Source organism: Carlito syrichta, unplaced genomic scaffold, assembly GCF_000164805.1.
Source record: "Carlito syrichta isolate Samal-C Ts95f unplaced genomic scaffold, Tarsius_syrichta-2.0.1 Scaffold316023, whole genome shotgun sequence".
Classification (NCBI taxonomy): Eukaryota; Metazoa; Chordata; class Mammalia; order Primates; family Tarsiidae; genus Carlito; species Carlito syrichta.
Genome location: NW_007260119.1, coordinates 358057 through 379752, shown reverse-complemented (window position 1 = coordinate 379752; position 21696 = coordinate 358057).

Sequence of the window (21696 nt, the reverse complement as noted above, 5' to 3'; positions counted from 1 at the left end):
AAAAAAAAAAAAAAAAAAAAAATTAAGCAGTCAGTCTCCAAGGGAGAAATGGAACACTGTTTGCAGCGTTTCTGAACAGTGTTTGATCACACAACTCCTTTTGAAGGGAGCATCTTTTGGGACTGATGATCTGTGAGGTACAGGGGTGACAACTGACCAGTTGGCTTCAACAAATGTTTATTAAGCACCAACTACATGCAAGTATTGTGATAGAAACTTTATAAAAAGCTAAGGTGAGTAAGACACCAATATGTTTCTGGCATCTTTAATGAGGGGGCTTAAGAGCAGTGGTGGAGGTGGGGAGGTGGAGTCTTAAGAAAAGACACATATAACTTTGGCTTATGTTTGAATTTGATAAATGTCTCCAGAAAGGCTTAAATAAAAAGCTGCCAGGGTTCCAAAGATGGGGATCAGGCCAGACTTCCATGGAATGAGCAGCATTTGAGATGAATCTGGAATGGTAAGCTCCTTTAGTGAAGGTCTGCTAGTTTTTGTTTATCTGAAGATGTCTTCATTTTACTTTATTAAATATAGCTTTTCTGGACATGCAACTGACACATCTTTCCCTTCAACACCTTGGATATATTGTTCCTGTGTCTCTTTGTGTGTCCTGTGTTCTTAAAAAGTCTGCTGACATTACAACTCTCAGTCCTTTGTAGATTCTCTTTCTTTTCTCTCAGGCTACTTTTAAGATTTTCTCCTTGTCTTTGGTGTTGTCCAGTTTCCCTATAACATGTCCAAGGCATACACTTCCTTATGTTTTTCCTACTAGGGATATGCTGTACTTTTAAAATCTGTGGGCTTATGTTTTTTGAAATTAGTTCTGAAAAATTCTCAGCCACTATTGCTTCAAATGCTGTGTCTCCTCCACCTCTTCTATCCTCTCTTTCCAAAACTCCGATGAAAAATGTATTCGAACTTTTCGTTCTATCTTCCATGTCTTTAACCTTCCCTTCCATATTTTCTGTTTACTTCATTTCCTGTGCCACATTCTGGATTTTTAAAAAAGATATATCTCCAATTCTTGAATTATCTCTTCATATATTTAGCATGTTCATTAAGCGTTTACTTTCAACGATTTTATTTTTGGAAGCTCTTTTTTATTCTGCTTCAGATTTATCCCTGAGGGTCTATTATTGCTTGCTTATCTGTGGGATCCCACCCCTTATGTCTTTGATTGTTTATAGGTAACCGTTCTTGGCAAGGAGGGCAGCAAACCATGGTGGTGAAGATGCAGACTCTGAAACCAAACAGCCTGAACCCAGACGGTAGCATTTAAGAGGCATCGACCCAGGACAAATTACTTAATTTCTCTGTGCTTTGACTTTCGCATCTATATAATAGGGATAATCATCATACTTGCTTTGTAGAGCTCTTATGAGAATTAAAAAGTTAAACTTGGAAAAAATCCTTACAATAATGCCTAACATACAATAATGCCTTTATCTACTTTTGTAAATTAAAAAATAACCTATATCTGAGAATTCCAATAGTTAAAGTCCTTGTGGATTTTAAGTAGCTTCCTGCCTAGGGACGTAACTGAAAATGTCCCCAGGAAGGTGAATCCAGACCACCGTGGGAGAGTCCAGACAGCAACGTGAAGAGACCAAGGAGGAGGCTATGGCACGGGTCCAGGCAACAGCTCGGGAGGGCCAGAGCGGAGGACTAGTGGCAGAGACAGAAGGAAGGCATGGACTGAAAGGCCTTATGGAGGCTGAGTTTGCAGAATGTTCCAACTGCCCAGGTGAGAGGAGCAAGGGAAGGTAAAACCCAGAGACTGTACGAAGGTCGTAAACACAAAAGACAAGGGGGGTAATACCTCTGATAGATACAGAAATCTCAGCAAGGGCGCTTAGCTTGGGGCAAAGATGACAGCTTTGGTTGTATGACATTAAACTTGAGAGTCTGTGAGGACAGCCATCCCTTGGCATCCACAGGGCATTGAAGCTGGGCTCTGCCGTGGATACTGAAGCCACAGAGGCTTACGCCTCCTCTGTAAAATGGAGAGATACTCACATATAATCTACACACATCCTCCTGGATACTTTAAGTCATCTCTACATTGCTCGTAAACAGTAGCTATGTTGCATTATGTATTTGTATTATTTTTCTTGTTCTGCTATTTTAAAATAATTTTTATTTATTTGTTTGTTTGTTTATTTTTTGAGTGGAATCTCACTCTGTCACCCAAGCTGAAGTGCAGTGGCACACTCACGGCCACCGCAGCCTCGACTTTCTAGGCTCAGGCGACACTTCCGTCTCAGCTTTCCAAGGAGCTGGAACCACAGGCATGCACCATCATGCCCAGCTAATGATTTGATTTACCATAGAGATGAGGTCTCACCAAGTTGTCGAGGCTGGTCTTGAACCCCTGGACTCAGGCTATCCTCTTGCCTCAGCTACCAAAGTGCTGGGATTACAGGCTTGAGCCACTGTGCCTGGCTATTTTTATTTTTTAGAGACAGGGTCTCATTCTGTGGCCCAGGATGGAGTGCGGTGCACAATCATGGCTCATCGCACTGCAGCCTCGACCTCCTGGGGCTCAGGTGATCCTTCTGCCTCAGCCTCTTGAGTGGCTTGAGGACTACAGGCATGCACTAGCACGACCGGCTAATTTTTCTGTTTTGTGTAGAGACGGGGTTTTGCTATGTTGTCTAGGCTGGCCTCGAATTCCTGGGCTCAAGCAATCCTCCCTTCTCAACCTCCCAAAGTGCTGTGAGATTTTAGTGTTGTTTTCTATTGTCACAGGAGGTGCAGGTTGTCTTCTGCAAACAAGGAGCTGACTTCGATGGTCTCTAGGCAGGTTTGGGATTCAGCCTGCTCAGGAGTCTGGCTGTTTCAGTGTCTCTGGACTGTGTCGTTTCTGGGTGGGCAGGTATCCACTGTATAATGGCTAAACATTCTGAATATCAGCCCTCTTCAGGTCTCCTCCGGGAGAGGACAAGTCTCTTGCGGGTCTTCAGAAGACATAGGTCACTTGGCTTTTCAGAAACAGAAGAATCACAGGAATTCACTCACAGCATCCATTTATCCTGATTATAAATACTCTCTTGCTGGGCTTGGTGGTTCGTGCCTATAATCCCAGCACTTTGGGAGGCAGAGGTGAGAGGATTGTTTGAGCCCAGGAATTTGAGACCAGCTTGGGCAACTTGGCAAGACCTCATCTCTACAATAAATAAATTTTTAAAAATTAACTGGGAGTGATATTGTGTCTGTAGTCCCAGCTACTTGGGAGACTGAGGCGGAAGGATCATCTGAGCCCAGGAGGTCAAAGCTGCGGTGAGCTGCGAGCATGCTACTGCACTCCAGCCTGGGTGACAGAGTGAGACTCTGACTCATCAAATAATAATAATTATAAAGATACTCCTGCTAACTTCAGGAGAGAAAACTGACTCCCTATCACTGGCTCTATGCCTCCATTTCCCATTTCCTAACTTCCTGCACACCTTCTCTACTTTACTGGAAAGTAATATTTTCCCAGGCTTCCAAACACGTGGACACCTTCCCCATCGATGTAGGAAATAAGAATAGGAGATTGAACCCAGTTTCTGTTTTTTCTTTAAGTCAGGATCTCACTCGGTCACTTAGGCTGGAGGGCAGGGGCATGCTCATGGCCAACGCAGCCTCTGTCTTCTGGGCTCAGGCAATCCTCCTGCCTCAGCCTCTCGAGTAGCTGGGACTACAGGCACATGCCATCATGCCTGGCTAATTGTTTTTTTATTTGTAGGGACGAGGTCTCGCTATGTGGCCCAGGCTGGTCTCGAACTCCTGGGCTCAAGTGATCCTCCTGCCTTGGCCTCCCAAAGTGCTGGGATGGCAGGCGTGAGCCATCACGCCCCACCTTGAACCCAGAGCTTCTAGGCTCTCTCGGTGCCTCACTGTTCCCCTCCTGCTAAACGCAGGCCACACTGCTGAACTGAGACTTGGCCAAGTGGCCACGGGGTCCAGGAGTTCTCTCCTCTCTCCACACTTCCATCACTCCCATTTTCTCCACCTGCAAAGGCTTCTCTGCAGCCCCCTCCCCTGGCGAGCTTCTACCCACCCCTCAACACCCCAACCCACAAGAGTTCTGCTTCCACTTGGCCAGGTGAACTCATCCCTTCGTGACATAACTATGACTCCCACGTCCGCTTCCTGCCAGCACACCTGAGGGCGGGCAGCGGGCTTGGCTCCCTTGTCCCACCACCCAGCACATCTGGAAAGAAGCCAGTTGTGCTAGAAATGGGCACCATGTCTTGGGTACCACCGAGCCCAGCCCCCGGGGCACAGTTAAGTGATCCAGGCATGCCCATGTGACCCCTGATGGACAAGTTAAATTTCCTCACAATATTTCGAAGTGGGAATCGCGGGACCAGGGGTAAAAAGTGCGGCCACCGGAAGGTCATATGGAGTGTTCACCTTCAAAAGCTGACACGAGACACGGGAGTGTTGTGGGAGTCTGCTTGGGAGGGGACCCAGGAAGCATGACGGAGGGAGGGAAAGTGAGACAGAGAAAGGCCAAAAGCCGGCAGAGGTGCACTGCCGAGCAGGGGACCGCCCGGGGAAATTGAGGCTTGATCCCTCTTGAGACCCTCTCAGAAACCATGGGGACATGGCGCTGCCCCACTGGGGACAGGAAGACCGGGCGTTTGCCCAGGGACTCCCATCCCCCTCTGGTGCGGCTGACCCTGCAGGCAACCACCGGCTCGGGGTGCAGCAGGAAGCCAAAGAGAGGCAGAGCTGGGTGTTCGGGTGGGGAGTGCCAGTCTGGAAACTGTCTGTCCCCTTGCAGGTGACCTCCAAGAGGGGCCGGAGAAGCCGGGCAGGACGTCCCAACCCCGGCGGCAAGGAACCCGCCGGAACTCAAAGCCCAAGCAGCCCGGGGCAGGGGTGGCAGGACTCGGGAGCAGAAGAGTCTGGCAGGAGGCAGATGGGGCCGAGAAGCAGAAGGGACACACGGCACAGCCACGGAGATGGAACAGAGGTCTGGCCGTCACACCCACCCGGTGCGGCCACCGTGGAGCTGTGACCCCGGACCTGTTCACCGGCAGGCCCCTTCCATTCTCCCGCGACTGTCCCTGCGCCCGTCCATGCAGTTGCCGGCCAGTCCTTCCCAGCTGCCCCGTAGGAAGCCCTGCCCGTGCCAAAGCTGCCCGCCCACCCTGAGCGCCTCCCTGTTGGACCCTCCGCTCCTTCGTCCAGTGCCTTGGAGGACCTGGAGCCCTGGAAAAGCTGCACCCAACGCCCGGCGTGAGACTCTCCTTCTTTCTCTGTAGCAACAGGCCCTGTGTCAGGGCCCATAACCCCTGGACACTAGGCTGGGTCAATACTGCCAGATGCACAAGTGGTGGCAGAGAGGGAGGCCAGGGCGGAGAGGGGAGTCAGGGCAGAATACACCAAACACATGGCAGGCTGTGTTCAACTCCGCTGTGTCGTAAAGAGCTGAGCTCATTGGCTGGAAGCGGGGCATGACTGTGTGTTGCTGCTCATGGGCTGAGAGTGGTCAGTGTGGTTTCTTTGTTCTCGCCCTCATCGGCTGAGAATAGTGCCATTTCTCTGCTCTGGCCCTCATTGGCTGAGAGCAGTCGGGGCTATTGCTTTGCTCTACCTCTCACTGGCTGAAAGCCAACAACAATGCTCAGAAGCTGTGGGAAAACTGTAGGATTTTTATTTTGGAAAAGATTTCAGATACAAATGGTGCTGCAGTGAATTGGTATTGAGGAGGTTAATATGGAATATTAAAGTTATTTCTTTAGAAGTATCCTCTTTACTTAAAATAGCTTGCAAAGCTTTCTTCTGTTCCTTGTACCCAGACGATCCTATGCAAAATGGTATGCCGTGTGTGTGTGTGTGTGTGTGTGTGTGTGTGTATGTGTGTGTAGATAGATAGATAGACAGAGAGAGAGAGAGAGAGAGAGAGAGAGAGAGATATTAAGGAATCAGCTCACACGACTGTGGCAGCCGATGTGTGCAAAATCTGCATGGCAGGCTGGAGATTGGAGACCTGGGGGAGGTTGGCTGGCAGAATTCCCTCTTCCCTGGAGGAGGTCAGTCTTTTTAAACTAAGGGTTTCCACTGACTTGATGGGGTCCACCCTCATGATGGTAGTCTGCTTCAACAAATACCTTCAGAGAAACTTCTAGAATAATGTTTGACCCCACGTCTGGGCACTGTGGCCTAGCCAAGTTGACACATAAAATGAACCATCACACCATCCATCTCTGCTCCGGGACAGTGAGGGCCTGGAGGACAGTGCTCAAAGGATTCTGCAGTCATGTGTAGACGCAACAGGAAGGAACACCCCTGGGAACCAGGATGCTTGATCTGAGCACAGAAGGGTGGGGCGGGAGGGGGTCCCATGTCACAGTCATGCTGTCCCTGCAACGGGAGGTTCATTCATGTTCCCTGAATGAATGAACAAGTGATAAGTCTTGGCTATGTTGCTGTCAGACTGAGGACCAGCCTTGGTTCAAGCTGGGTTCGATGGGATTGTTTGACCTTCACCAGGTGGGCTGAGCACAGCTTCCACACACAGGCACAAGAGTGCTCCCAGCAAGCTGACCAAGGGCAGCCCCAAACTGGAAATAACCTGGATGTCCATACACAGTGCACGGAGAAATGAGAAGTACTGTGTGACTGTTACATGCAGGATCGTTGCATGGGTGTTTCTTGCCGATACAAGGTTGAGCAACACAAGCCAGACACAAACCATTCCATTTCCATAAAGTTCAAAAACGGACACAATTAAACCAAGGTCGACATACATCTCCAGGAGCACAGGGAAGCTTTGGGGGGAGTCAGCCGTGTTATACTTCCTAACATGGGTGTTAACTGCATGACAGCTTGTTCAGCCACATTTTTCTGTATAAATGTTACACTTCCCAATCAAACCTTTCCCTCCAAGCTCTCCTTACACCAATTCCCGAGGAAAGCTAAAGCACAGGGAAGCTCACAGGCCACTGACCCGTCCCTGTGAGCTTTGGGCCCAAGTGGCCGGTGCGTCCATGCTCTGGCCTTCCTCCTTCCTCGTGTCCTCTTCGGACCTGTTTCTGTTTTTCCTCCTCCCCTAGAACAAATGTCTTCATTTTAGTCCAACGACTAGATTTACAATGTAACCAATTTAACAGTTCAAAGTCCTAAAATTCATCCTCTGTAGGACTTGCAAAGCAGCTGCAGAAAAGATGAATGTCACTCGTGGGATCAAAAGCCTAGAAGGTTTTCGGGGAAAAGTTCAGTGGTGTGTGCTTGCAAGGCCTGCTCTTAGCCGAAGGCCCCCGTGAGAGGACAGAGTGTCGTCTGTCTCATGATGGGCCGGGAGTGCCTGGAACAAGTGGGCTCCAGAGCTCCCCCTCCCCGCCCCCACTGCATTCTTGTTCAGAGATCCTGGCACCAAAGGCCAGCTCTCACCTCCCAGGATCCCGGGCTTAAATGCTGAGTCCAGCTTCAAGGGGGTTAGAGAAAATGCAGAGCGGTTCCAAGGGCAGGTGCTGGAGGTTGGCTTTCGCCTCTTTTCATAACTTTTAATGCTTAGAAAGTGCCGTTAAATATGCTTTCTTCCCTTCCTCCCTCCCCCACTCCCCTTCTGTCTGAAGAATAACACATGTCACATGGAAGCCTGAAAACCCAAGGAGAAACACGCAACGCTCCAAGCGCCTTGCGTCGGCCGGCTGCTGCCGAGCCCGGCTTGGGTTGGGCCATTTACACTTCTCTGGCGCAAGCATTTCTCTACAGCGGGGTCATTTTATAGACCCATTAAACCTGCATTTTCTCTCGGGCTCCTCTCCCCGGCTCCCCTCAATCCCACTCTAGTCACATACTCTAAAAAACCCCTTAAGCCCCAGAAATAAATCTGCCCAAACTGCCAAGCGTTCAATCAGGCTTTTACTGTATCTCTTTGCAATTAGAATAAATTTACTGCTTGGAGAGATGGGGGAAATCTACAAGGTACTCCTTGGATAAATACACTGCAGCGAGAAAAGTCGGGGCTCTGTCAAATTATCTCTGTGAATTCAACAAGCATCAAGGTCACGGGCGCGCTACATACCAGGGAGCGCTAATTGATGGCCCTACAGCTGGCGGTACCACTCGGCCGCGCCGCTCAGCGCCCGCTCCACATTCTCTCTGTTGGAGCATCGTTCTTGGACCGAATCCCATCTCTTTTTCTCCTCCCGGCACAAAAAGTACATGAGTCTGTCCTGGAAGGATGCCAGCCTTCAGAGAACCAAGGAAAGTGTTGTTTCTTAGCTATTTTTATCTCCCTTTTAAAGAAAGGACACACTATCACCTCTGGGTTACTCATTGTCAGCATTCAGGCCGTGGTCTGAGGTCACTGTCCTGGCACTGCGTCGATGGGGAGATGTCATTGTAGGCCCCAAATGTCCCCCAAAAGGCTGAAAAGGACACGGGTGTCTTCTCCTCAAGCTAAAGCAGAACTCACCCGAGAAGATGCACCCAGCTTTCCTGGCCACACGGTCTGCATTTCAGGCCAGGAGGAAGGCAAATTAAAATGTGATCAGAATGTGCTCTGCATCTCTGAGCTATAGAGGGAGAGGGAAGGAAACAGGGGAGAAAGAAGAAAGAGAGTCCGACAGAGGAGGACAAACATGCTTCCAGGGTCAGGGTGGTCTATGCGTTCAGACCTGCTGGGAAGCTTCCACTGTGACCATGCACAGAATCCACTAGCGCACTTGGCTGGGATGCGGGCAGCTATCGTAAATGATGACACGGTTCCAGAGTGGAAGTACGACCCAAGTGTCAACAGGGGCCCGCCCTGCATGGCCTCAGGACTGCATTTAGGCACAGATTTCAGAGTCAGAAAGGTCTGGGTTCAAGTCCCGCTCATCCACTAAGTAGCTGTGACACCGGGCAGCCTACTTGGCCGTCTACATTTCAACTTGCTCATCGTAAAATAGGGCTGGTAGGAGTCTGCCTCCAGGCTGGTGAGAGCCTTGGATGAGACACAGCATGGAATACCTTGGACACAGCGTTGGCACACGGGTTGTCTTGATAGGGTCACTGTGGTCACCAGGGTTGTTATAACCGGCGAATCAGGAAAAGTGTTTGCCCCTCCAAGCAGGTGAAGGTAGCTTCAGAAGGACCATTTTCCGGAGCAGTGGGAACAGCCCCACCTGTCTCTTGCCCAGGCCTTGTTTTTTGTTGTATTTGGAAGCTTGCTTTCCGTTGCTCTTGCACAGTGGAGTGACTGGGCTTTCTTCCACACAGTGCCAGGCATGCAGATCTCACCCAGAAATCACAGGGAAAGTCCCGAGCCTGCTTCTTGAAGGAATTCTCCAGGTAGTCATTAGCTGGAAACTCGGACCGGGCCCGGGAGAGGCTGCCCTGGCTTGCCCTAAGCCAGGAGGGCCGTCCTCCTCGGGGCAGATTCCTATACCAAGAAGGCCAGCTTCAGTGACCCCTTTTTGAAGGAAGGAAGAATGTTCTGAAACACTGGAAGTGTTTTTCATGCCAACTTCCAAACTGTAAAGTGATATCTGGGCCTTTTAGAAGACTTGGGAAATTTTCTAATATTAAGGAATATGGATTTAAAGGAAGCCTGGGGGATTAGCGTTTTCCTCCTCTTTGAAGCATTCGAAACAGCTTTCATCTGCTTTCAGGCCACTATCCAATTTGGCATGGCGTTCTGGTAAAGCATTGTTGTCTTCTCCGTGGAATTGATACTTTGTGCCCCTTTTATAACCCATTTGGAGAAATATTTAGGGTATAAAAGAATCTTGAATGCGAAGAATAAGACCATTCAGAATGGAGAGATGTCTTCTAAAAGGCTTAAGAGACACTTAAGTTTTGTCTGGCATATGAGAAAACTCAACAGAGATACATTCGTCTAGTTGTACACACAGCTACAACGCTAGGACTGTTCACCAACATCCTGGATATTGGTCCTCTATCACATATACGGTGCTTTACAATGGGCAAAACAACAACAACAAACAGCACTCTCATGTAATGGCGGGTAATAGTATTACACTGCTCATGTGATAGCAGTATCTGGGAGACAGATTCTTATTTTACCGACAAAGCCATTGGGGCTCAAGAAGTATAAACACAAATTTTTGCCTAAAGACAAAAATGCAATATAGGGACAAGATCTTACACCTGGGACCCTGAGTTTTGGTCCCAATACCTTTTCCACTTCACCACATCACCTTTCGCCTGCCATGTGATCAGGCAGACCTGATCAACCCTAGGTGCCTCAGTTTCCCAGCCTGTGAGATTAGAATAATACCTCTCTGGTTTCCCTTCGAGAGCCGGTAGATACATTTTCCAGGGCAAGTTTATCTATCGCGTGACCGAGATTTCTGGGAACAGCGTGTGATGAACCTGAATGAAAGACACCCTGCAAAGGGCAACACGATACCGCGACACCCTGTCTGCCAGGAGTACTTCCGAGAGTTCTACGGAGATGATCTGAGATGACAGTGTTTGCAGAAGCACGGCTGGATAGTTTCAAGGCTAGCAGGTGGCCTGCAAACCACAAGCAACTGTGACTAGCTTATCACCCTGGGGGGGGGGCAGTGCACCTGGGCGAGGGCAGATTGGAAGAAGGGCGCACACCCATCCGTCCGCCAGTCTGAGGCCTTAATTCCTCAGAGCTAAAAAACAGACAAACAAAAAAAACAGGTAAGTGTGTCATCAACCTGAAGGAAACCCCATAGCCAGGCGACTCACAACCTGTAGTCTAGGATAACAAGTATTCATGTCTCCTCTCAGGGGTTATGTGTTTATTACCGGAGAATCTAGCCATTGTCAAAACAGCTGATGAATTAGATAGGAGCAGGTTCCGGTGTTCTAGTCCTGTAGGATGACAATAGTTGACAATAACATATAGATGGAGATAGCTGTAAGGAGGATATTGAAAGTTCTCAATACAAACGAGAAGTGTTTGAGATGATGGATATGCTAACTTGCCTGACCCAATTATATGTATGGAAATGTCACTCTGTACCCCATGAATATGTCCAATTAGTATGTGTCAATTAAAGCATTATTGTAAAACCAACCAATAGTACTGAATTAAGAGTCACATGTATGCATATATACATGGTGTGCATACTCACACTGTATGTGAGAGTGTGTGTGTGTGTGTGTGTGTGTGTGTGTGTGTGTATTGGAGACTCACTCTGTCACCCAGACTGAGTGCAGTGGCACAATCACGTTCACCGCAGCCTCAACCTCCGGGCTCAGGCGATCCTCCCACCTCGACCTCCCAAGTAGCTGGGACGATAGGCACATGTCATCCCAACTAGTTCTTTTAGTTTTTGTGGAGACAGAGTCTGGTTATGTTGCCCAGGCTGTTCTCGAACTCCAGGCCTCCAGGGATCCTCTCATCTCAGCTTCCCAAAGCACAGGAATTATAGGTGTAAGCCACTGCGCCCGGCCATCTGCGCACATCTTAAAGAGAACTCAGTAGGGATCGTTATCGAGTGTGTATAAACTACAGAGAGACCAGATGGTGTGTGAGAAAGCTCATCTGTGATCCTCTGATTGATGCCCTGGTAAGAAGGAAGATGACGGGGAGGAGAGGAAATGTCTGAGAATTTAGTCTCATTATCAGCCCTAGGACATAGACTGTGTCTTTGTGGCCTCAGTCCCCGGCACAATTCCTGCTAAGAAAAAAGTGTTAATAAGTACTTGAAGAAAGACCAAAGAACACAACTCTCAAGAGGACCATGCCTTTTGGACACAAGCTGGCAGAACTTACCTGAATGTAAATACCTTTCCATTTGTGACTTTAAAAAAAATGCGAAAATTTTGATAACATTAAACTTCAGTTAAAAAAGCAGTAAGCCCGGCCAGGTGAGGCGCATCAACCCTGAAATCCCAGCACTTTGGGAGGCCGAGGTGAAGGGATTGCCTGAATCCACGGGTTCGAGTACAGCCTGGGAAACTTGGCAAGGACTCTTCTCTACAATAAAAAATTAAATAAATTAGCCAGGCATGGTAGCGCACACCTGTAGTTCCAGCTACTTGGAAGGCTGAGGCGGAAGGATCGCTGGAGCCCAGCAGGTCAATGCCGGGGTGGCTGTTAGCATGCCACTGTGCTCCAGCCTGGGCAATGGAGTGAGACTCCAACTCAAAAAAAAAAGAAAAAAGCAAAAGTATCCAGTAGGTGTATTACATCAAATACAGAGTAATTTGAAGGTGACTAAAGTGTAAACATGTCAGAATAAATAGTTTTTTGTAAATTAATTCTGGGTTCTTTGGGTCCCCCCTGTATATGCAGGTCAGTGAATCCCCAAAAACACGGGAAGCGTGCTGGCCTGTTCCCCATCAACGGCGATCCCTGCCATTGTGGCCGCGAACTCCTCAGTAGGACCTTGAGGCATCAGGGTAGGAGGGACTGAGTTACATTCAGCAGAACTGCTGTGATTTCATCTCGATGGCCCGCAGACGTGGTCCCTCTTCAGACGTGGGCAGAGGTGCTGGATCACGCACAGCTGGTTCCCTGGGCATTCAGAAGCAGCGGGACTGTCGGGGCCATTGGCTCAGCTCAGGTCGGACCCCAGAACCCAAGCTGAGTCCTCCCTCCCTCTCACTCCCAGCAGAAGCTGGTGATGAGACGGCCAAGTGTTCTGAATTCGTCTATGGGTGGAACCATCTGCAGGGAGGTGACTGCTGGCCTTGCAATAGGGAGCAGGGTGTCTGCTGAAGACATCTGCGAAGCCGTCTCTTGGTGGTGTGGCCCAGACGGCTGCGAACTAGCCTGACATCGGGGGTTAGGGTTCCGGTTTTTTTTACTACGTTGCTGTGTGACTCTGGGCTTCGGCTTCTTCATGGTAAAATAAAAGTGCAGCTGGGGCTTTTGTGGCCCTGCACTGGGGCAGAAGGATGCAGATAGGGCCAAAGAACTACAGGTGTGTGCCGCACCAGCTAATTTTTAAAAATTTATTTATTGTAAAGATGAGGTCTCTTCATGTCGCCCAAGCTGGCCTTGAACTTCTAGGCTCAGGCGATCCTCCTGCCTCGGCCTCCCGAAGTGCTGGGATTACAGGCGAGAACCACCACGCCCCGCCCCAAAGGAACCGATTCTTGAGGATGATTTTCTGAATTGGTTGGTGTCTTTCTGGGATGGGTTTTCTAATCTGATTGACTTAAAGGCACTCGTGACTGTGTTTCCAGTGGTGAAGAGAGCACGGAGGGTTCATGGTAGGTTGAGACACACAGCACTGCACCACACCACAGGCCACTCCCAGGCAGACACTTACAGCAGGCAAGGTTCCGGGTGACCGTGCAGTGCCTCTTCAAAGGAGAGCCATGGCTGGCTCTTACAGGAGTGCTATCCTTCCAGCTGCCCTTCCCTGCTGCCCCACTCCATACTCCCGTTAATATGAAGACTCAGTACGGGCTTGGACATGGTGGCTTCACTCTGCTCGCTGCCAGAAGCCCTGGGGGTGGAGCAGCCTGGAAACAGCCCTCCTCATGATGCTCGGCCAGGAGAAATCTCTCCGGTCTAGGCACATGGAGTCTTTTCTGGTCTTTTTTGTTTTTTCCTCCTTCTCTACCCCATTCTGAAGAGGCAGTACAGTAAAAACCACTGCAACAGTGAACACTCACAGGCCCTTACTACATGTCTAGCATGTAGCGCTCAGTGCTCTAGACAGATTCATGTATTTAATCCTGATCACTCACTGGGCATGCTGGCTCACAGCTGCAATCCCAGCACCTTGGAAGGTTGAGGTGGGAGGATCGCTTGAGCCAGGAGTTTGAGACCAGCCTAGGCAACATAATGAGACTCCATCGCTACAAAAAAGTAAAAATATTAGCCTGGTGGGGTGCACTGTAGTCCTAGCTACTTAGGAGGCTGAAGAGGGAGGATCACTTGAGACCAGGAACTGGAGGCTACAATGAGCCATGATTGCACCATTGCATTCCAGCCTGAGTGACAGCAGGACCCTGTGTCTAATAATAATAATAAAATCCTTACCACAATCTTATGAGGCAGGAATTATTATTATTAATATTATTTGATTTGGAGTCTCCCTCTGTTGCCCAGGCTGGAGTGCAGTGGTACGATCATGGTCATCCTAGCATTGACCTGCTGGGCTCCGGCAATCCTTCCGCTTCAGTCTTCCAAGTAGCTGGAACTACAGGTGCGCGCTACCACACCCAGCTAATTTTTTATTTATTGTAGAGATGAGGTTTTGCCAAGTTGCCCAGTCTGGTCTCAAACTCCTGGACTCAGGCAATCCAAAGTGCTGGGATGACAGGTTGAACCACTGAGCCCGGCCAGGAATCATTATTATTTTGTTTTTGAGTTGGTGTCTTATTCTGTTGCCCAGGCTGGAGTGCTGTGGCACATTCACACAATCAGGAATTATTATTAACCCATTCTACAGATGGGAAAATGGAGGCAACGTCAAATAGCTAACAAGGAAGGAGCCAGGACTGGAGCCCCGGAAGTTTATGTTGCGGTGTGCTTGGCTGTTCAACAGGCATATGTTGACTCCTGCCTCTAAGCCTCAGCCACCGAGTCTGTCATCCTTCACAGGAATGATCCAGACATTCACCTGGTGGGTTTCTGGGAGATTTGTGGGGATGGCTCAGCATGTGAGGGCATGTGAGGGCTCAGCACTGCGCCTGGCACGCTGTGGTGACTCCGTAAACGGGCTTCACGTCCACCGGGACGCCAGCGGTGCTGCTGATGCAGTATGGATGTCTGCCCCTTCAGATCTTGTGTGGAAATGTGAGCCCCATGTCAGGGCAGGGGTCTGGTGGGAGGTGTTTGGGGCCTGGAGATGGATCCCTCGTGAATGGAGGGTGCCCCTCAGTTAGGGCTAGTGGAGTCCCTAGTGAGAGAAAAACGTGGAATCAAAAAATCAGCCAGGTGTGGTGGTGCATGCCTGTAGTCCCAGCTACTCAGGAGGCTGAGGTGGCAGGATCAGTTGAGCTCAAGAGGTCGAGGCTGTGGTGAGCCGTGAGGGTGGCACTGCACTCCAGCCTGGGTGACAGAGTGAGATCTTGCTCAAAAAATACTTAACATGCTGTTTTATGTTATGCAGATTTTATCTCGGGAAAACAACAACAAAAATTAAGCCATATGTTCCAACATTCTAAAACAAGTATCCAAAAGGTGGTGCGTTTTTCTTTTTTTTCAAATTATTTTATTTTATTTTAAAGATGTGGGGTGCAATTCAGGATTGGGTACACAAGTGGTCATCGTACAGGGAAAGTCTGGGTCTCCCTTTGGTCCCCACTTTGCCTGGTTTGAGATCAGCTTCCCTCATTGATGCTGTGTGTGACACCCCCACCCCCGGCAGTATCCCGCTGCTGCCAATTCCTTTCTTAGAGTATTACGGGAAATGCTCAGGGTCCGCTTATGAGTGAGAACATGTGGCCCTCAGTTCTTTGTTAGAGCGTTGAGTATGATCGACTCTAAATCCATTCGAGTTGCTGTGAAGTCCCTATGTTTATCCTGCTTTATGGCTTACATAGGTGATGCTTTTTAAAACTAGCATTCTTTATATTTTTCTGTGTATTCTAAATTTTCTACAGAAGCATGAATTGCTCTTTAAAAGCATTTTTCTATTTGGAAACCATGGCAGACGCGCAGGAAGTTGCAAAGATGGAACAGAGAGGTCCTGGACAGCCTGGGTTGTCCCTGCTGGTTACAATCTTGGTAGGGACGGAAACCAGGACATCGTCTGGGTACAACGTGTCCCGCGCAGTGGAGACAGGACACCTCCACCGCCACCACGAGCTCTCGGGCTCCCCCCAAAATCACCTGTTCCCTCGGCCCAACCCCTTCCTCCCCGCCCGCCGGCCTCAACCTGGGCATCTGGGCCTTCTCTGTCACTGTGGCACTCCCAGTCTGTGCCGTAAATGAGAACACGACCTTTTGAGATGGGCCTTTTGCACTGGCACAATGCCTTGAGGTCCACACCGGGGATGGCTCGCTTTGATTGCTGATCGATGCACCGCACTTGCCTCACCTATTTAGGAACATTTGGATGGTTGCTGGGTTTGAACTTTTACAAATAAAGCTGTTGAGGTCATTCAAGTGCTGGTTTTGTTTTATTTCTTTTTCTTTTTTTTTTTTTTTTTACATGATGTTAAGTGTTCGTTTCTTAAATGCCCAGGAGTAAAAATTGCTAGGTCATATGGTTAAGTATATGTTTAGTTTTTAAAAAATTGAAAAGACATAGGATCTCACTATGTCCAGGCTGGCCTCAAACTCCTGGCCTTGGCTGGATGTGGTGGCTCCAGCCTATCATCCCAGCACTTTGGGAGACTGAGGTGAGCGGATTGCCTGAGCCTGTGGGTTCGAGACCAGCCTGGGCAACTTGGTGAGACCTCGTCTCTAAAATAAATAAAAATTAGCCGGGCGTGGTAGCGTGGGCCTGTCGTTCTTGTTCTGGCTACTTGGAAGGCTGAGGCGGAGGGATTGCCGGAGCCCAGCAGGTCGACATTGGAGTGGCCGTGAGAATGTGCCACTGCCCTCCAGCCTGGGCGATGGAGTGAGACTCCTACTCAAAAAACCCCCCCCAAAACAACCAAAAAACTCAAATGATCCTCCCACTTTGGCCTCCCAAAACGCTCGTCCACTTGAGTTTTTTAAGAAACTGCCCAACTAGTTTCCATCACCATTTGGAACTATCTCTTCTAAGAGGTGAAGAGATATCTCCTCGAGGTATCAATTTACATTTTCCCAAGGATAGTGGTGTTGACTGCCTTTTCATGTGCTGTTTTTTCATCTGTATGAACCCTTCAGTAACATCTCTTCATATCTTTTGCCCATTTTCTAATTCGTTTTTTAAAATTTTCATTGTTGAATTTTGAGAGGTCTTTATATATTGTAGCTCCTTTGTCAGAATGTGTGGTTTGCAAATATTTTCTCTCAGAATGTAGCCTGTCTCTTTTTTCTCTTTGCAAAGTCTTTCCTGGAGCAAAAGTTTTACAATTTGCTGAAGCCTACTTTACCAATTTTTCTGCTTTCCTAGATTGTGCTTTTTTGGTGCTATGTCTAAGAATTTTCTTCCTCAAGCCCTAGACCCTGTAGATTTCTCCTATGTTTTCTTCTAAAAGTTTTAAAGTTGTGAATTACTTTCTGAAATGGCATTTTTTTTTAATGCAAAAGAAATTCGTGTCTTTGCAGACCACTTGGAATACAACAAAAGAGCTGAAACTATCCGGCAATGAACCGGGCTGGTGAGCGCTGGCGGGGAGTGGAGCGCCTGGGGAGAGGCCCCCTCAGTGCTGAGATCAGCCGGGGGAGTTGTCATTCGGAAAAGACCAAGGACTACTGACACAAGCGGGAAGACGTGTGTTTACGAGCCGCAGCTGTTAGTCACGGCCTGTAATTACCCCGCCAGATAAAGAGGCCAGGTTGCTACAGCTGAAAAGAAACAGAAATAGAAATAGAGTCTTTTGGAAATCACAGGCTTGGAACAGAGGTAGATGCCAGGTAGGAAGGGGGCACGGTTGGCTGTGTGTTTGCTGGCTGGGAGACAGGTGGATGACCCGGCACAGGGATGGTCAGGCCTGGGCTCCCGTTGTTGGGTCAGGGAGGAGTCTGCTGGGGCTCCCTCTTCAAGCCCAGGCTGTGGGGCTCCTGGCAGGGGTGTCCTCCCGGCTCACCACTTCTGTTTCCTGTCCTTGCAGGACCTCTCACCTGCCTGACTTGGTGGTCACATGATAACAGCTGTGCTCAGAGCGGTGGATCCCAGCAGCTCCCAAATGCTGGACAACAGGCCAGAGCTAGTTTTTCAAATAAAGCATTAGCTGTTTCAGAGAAACCTCTCTCCAGCTCCCATCTCCAACCTTTCAGGAAGCTGATACTCGAGTGGAACTTGCTATTTCAATTTTGGAGGCCAAGGAGGGAGGATCGCTTGAGGTCACAAGTTCAAGACCAGCCTGGGCAACATAGCGAGAGTTCACCTCTCCAAAAAATAAAAACTATTAAAAGGCATTGGGAAAGAGATATACCAAAATACCATCAGTAGTAATCTCTGGGTGACCAAATTATGATGAATTTTATTCTCTCTTCAGTTTCCCAAATCTGATTGCATGGAGCTTATACTGAAACAATCCAGAATCTGGTCAGTCTAGCTGTTCATATATCAAATTTGCACCGCAGGACATTGCTTGAATTATTCGACTTGTTAATAATAAGAAAAAGAAAGGAAAACTAATTCCCAGTGATGGTCACAGAGTGGCACGTCCAACAGAACTGAATACGTAATTGACCATTTTGTTTACTAGTTTTAAAAAATGACTTTCAAAAAGTTGATAGGTAAAAGTATCCAGGTCGTCTGTACTGAATCTCACTAAGGCTGTGACACTGAAAAAAAGAAAAAAAAAAAAAAAAAGATATCCAGGCCAAGCTCAGTAGACTGTAATCCCAGCACTTTGGGAGGCTGGGGTGGGAGGATCGCTTAAGACCAGGAGTTCAAGACAAGCCTGGGCAACATAGCAAGACCCTGTCTCTAAAAAAAATAAAAAATAAAAAAAAAATCTAAAAATTAGCTGGACGTGGTGGCATGTGCCTATTGTCCCAGCTGCTTGGGAGGCTGAGGCAGAAGAATTGCCTGAGCCCAGGAGGTTGAGGCTGTGGTGTGCTGCGATTGTGCCACTGCACTCCAACCTGGGTAACGGAGTGAGACCCTGACTCATAAAAAAAAAAATTATCTGAAGGGAACAAGGAGGATAAGGTGAAAAGTAAGAGTTCCTTTCTTGAGTTTCCAGTGCCCTCCTCGTGAAACTATTATCTGTCAACAGAAATGTGCACTTAGGGCAGAAATTGAGCAGTGAGAGTAGATGGGAACACAGAGCTCCGGTGAGGAGGCAGGAGACAGGCTAGCCTGCCATCCCTCATGACCCCAGCTCATGCAATGATGGGAGTCACCCTCAGTCCACTCTGGCGCATGGGTGTCTGCAGACTGCGACACCCAGCCAGGCCGCACACTAGCAGGGCTCCAAACCCCAGGGATCCAGTGGGATTTCCCAGCACAGTCAGCGGCGCGTCAGAAGGTGGCAGACACGCCCCCCCTTCCTCCCCCCAGACCCCAGCTTCAGTGCCTCTTCCTTCTCGGCCTCCAGACTCCACTTCCTCGGAGGAAAGACAAGTGGGCGACCTGGGTGCGGCCCCTGTATTCCCTGTCACCACTCCCTGATCGTATCCTTGGGAAAACTTACTACACTTGCAATTTTTAATTTATCTGTGCCCAGCTCCTGCCTTCCCTCTCTCCCCAGATTGTAAACTTCCCGAGGATGGGAACTGTGTGTGTTTGTGTTTAAATCAACCTTTGTTTCGTCAGTTTATAGCCCCCATAAATATTTCATAAATGCATTATAAGTAAATAGTATAAAATAATAACTATATGTTAAATGAATGGCAGTGTTAATAAGATGGAAAATTTCACGAGCCCATCTTTGAGATAAAACTCTAATTTTATTAATTTATTCTTTTTTTGAGACCCAGCCTCCCTCTGTTGCCCAGGCTGGAGAGCAGTGGCGCACCACAGAGACTCAAGGCATCCTCCTGCCTTGGTTTCTTACCTCAGCCTCCTGAGTAACTGGGACTGCCGGAATGCACCACCATGCCCTCTGATTTTTTAATTATTATTAGTTTTTGTAGAGATGGGGTCTTGCTATGTTGCCCAAGCTGATCTGGAACCCCTGGCCTCAAGATCCTCCCGCCTCAGCCTCCCACAGTGCTGGAATGTAGGTGTGAGCCACTGCGTCCAGCCTATTAATGTTTTAGATAACAGCTGGCCCCTGAAAGGTAGGTCCATTCATGCCTCCTTCCTTCCTTCCTTCCTTCCCAGGATTTTCTGAGAGGACAGAAAAGCTCCCACAGTGGGAGGGGACCCGAGGGGGCTGCCCATCCTTTCTTTCATGGAGTAATCAACAAACTTTTACCAAGAGCCTACCAGACTCTATGCCAGGTGCTGGCGATAAGAGTGCCTAGTCCAGCAAGGAAGACCAATGAACCTGGGCACGTGTGCGCTAGGGAAACAGAGGCTATAATGTGGGTGGAGAGGGTTTGGGGGGCCATGACCAGTGATTTCCTCCGCTTTATGAGAACTGCTGTGATTTTTTTCTCCACCAAGTCACCCTGTCGCATTCACTCAAGCCAGACCACTTCGTACCCAAACGCTGAGTTGACACATTGTGTATCTGTGAGTTGAGATATTGTGTATCTGTAAGTCTGTCCAGGAGGACAACAATCTCCGTTTTAAGCAGAGGTTAAATAGCTAAGAGTGACACTTTCACAAGCAAGCAAGAAACCAGAAGGCAGGTCTGAGAACTCTTCCAGCAAACCGCGTTTTCTAAAGCCCACCCTCTCTTTCTCCTCCCTCCCTCCTCCCTTCCCTCCCCTCCTCCTCTCTGTCTCTCACAGAGCTCAGGCAGGAGACACAGAGCAGCAAATGTTCGCTGACTCGATGACTTCAGCGGCTTAACGCTCCTTTGAAAATGATCCTGCTACGGCCACAGCGTGCTCCTGCGTGGCATAGACATCTACGTACAACACAGGCGTGTCTGTGTGGGCAATGTGACATCCTGCCCTGTCATCCAGGAGAGTAAAGGAAGTTCAGCCTGGAACTGTAGATCCCTAGAGCTCTGGGCAATCTTGATAAGGGAGGAGGGGACTGAGAGGCGAGGGAGATTTCTTGAAGGGCTCTTTATCTTGGTTGTTCTAACTCTCTTGGGTTCAACTCCTGCTCCAAGAAAGAACCCCTTGCCAGCAGCTGGGGTGGCTGTCAGGCAGCAGTGTCCTGGCTGAGGACAGCAGTCATCAAGAAAGTAAAGCTACCACAGAAACAAAGAACTGAGGTCCACATGTTCTCACTCATAAGCAGACCCTGAGCATTTCCCAAAATACTCTAAGAAAGGGATTGGCAGCAGCGGGATACTGCAGGGGTGGGGGACACACACAGCATCAATGAGGGAAGCTGATCTCAAACTAGGCAAAGTGGGGACCAAAGGGAGGCCCAAGCTTTCCCTGTATGATGACCACTTGTATACCTAATCCTGAATTATACCCCACATCTTTAAAATTAAAAAAAACAAACAAACATATATATATATATATATATATATATATATATATATATATATATATATAACACAAAGAAAGGATCAGGCCACTAGAAAGTACTGGTAAATCATGGAGACATGGCTGGGCTCGGTGGCTCAGCCTGTAATCCCAGCACTTTGGGAGGATGAGACGAGTGAATTGCCTGAGCCCATGGGTTCAAAACCAGCCTGGGCAACATGGCGAGACCTCGTCTCCACAGTAAATCAAAAATTAGCTGAGCATGGTAGTGCACATCTGTAGTTCCTACTACTCGTAAGGCTGAGACAGAAAGATCACTGGAGCCCAGCGGATTGATGCCAGGGTGTCCATGAGCGTGCCACTGCACTCCAGCCTGAGTAACGGAGTGGGACTCTGATTAAAAAAAAAAAAAAAATCACGGAGACACCACAGTGAATTCTGTTTATAATAACCTGATGACAGGGTGTTTAATTCTGACCCGACACTATCCCAAAAGAAACACATCAAGGAATGATTTCTTCAATAACTTTCTTATCTACCAGGATACAGCATAGAAATTCACTTTTTATTTTAACCATTTCAAACCCTTTATTGTTCTTTGCAAATTATGAAAGTAACCCATGCTTACTTAATGAAATCAAACAACATAAAAGTCTATAAACTAAAAAGTTAAAGTCTGGTCCCCTCTTCCATCCCACTCCCAA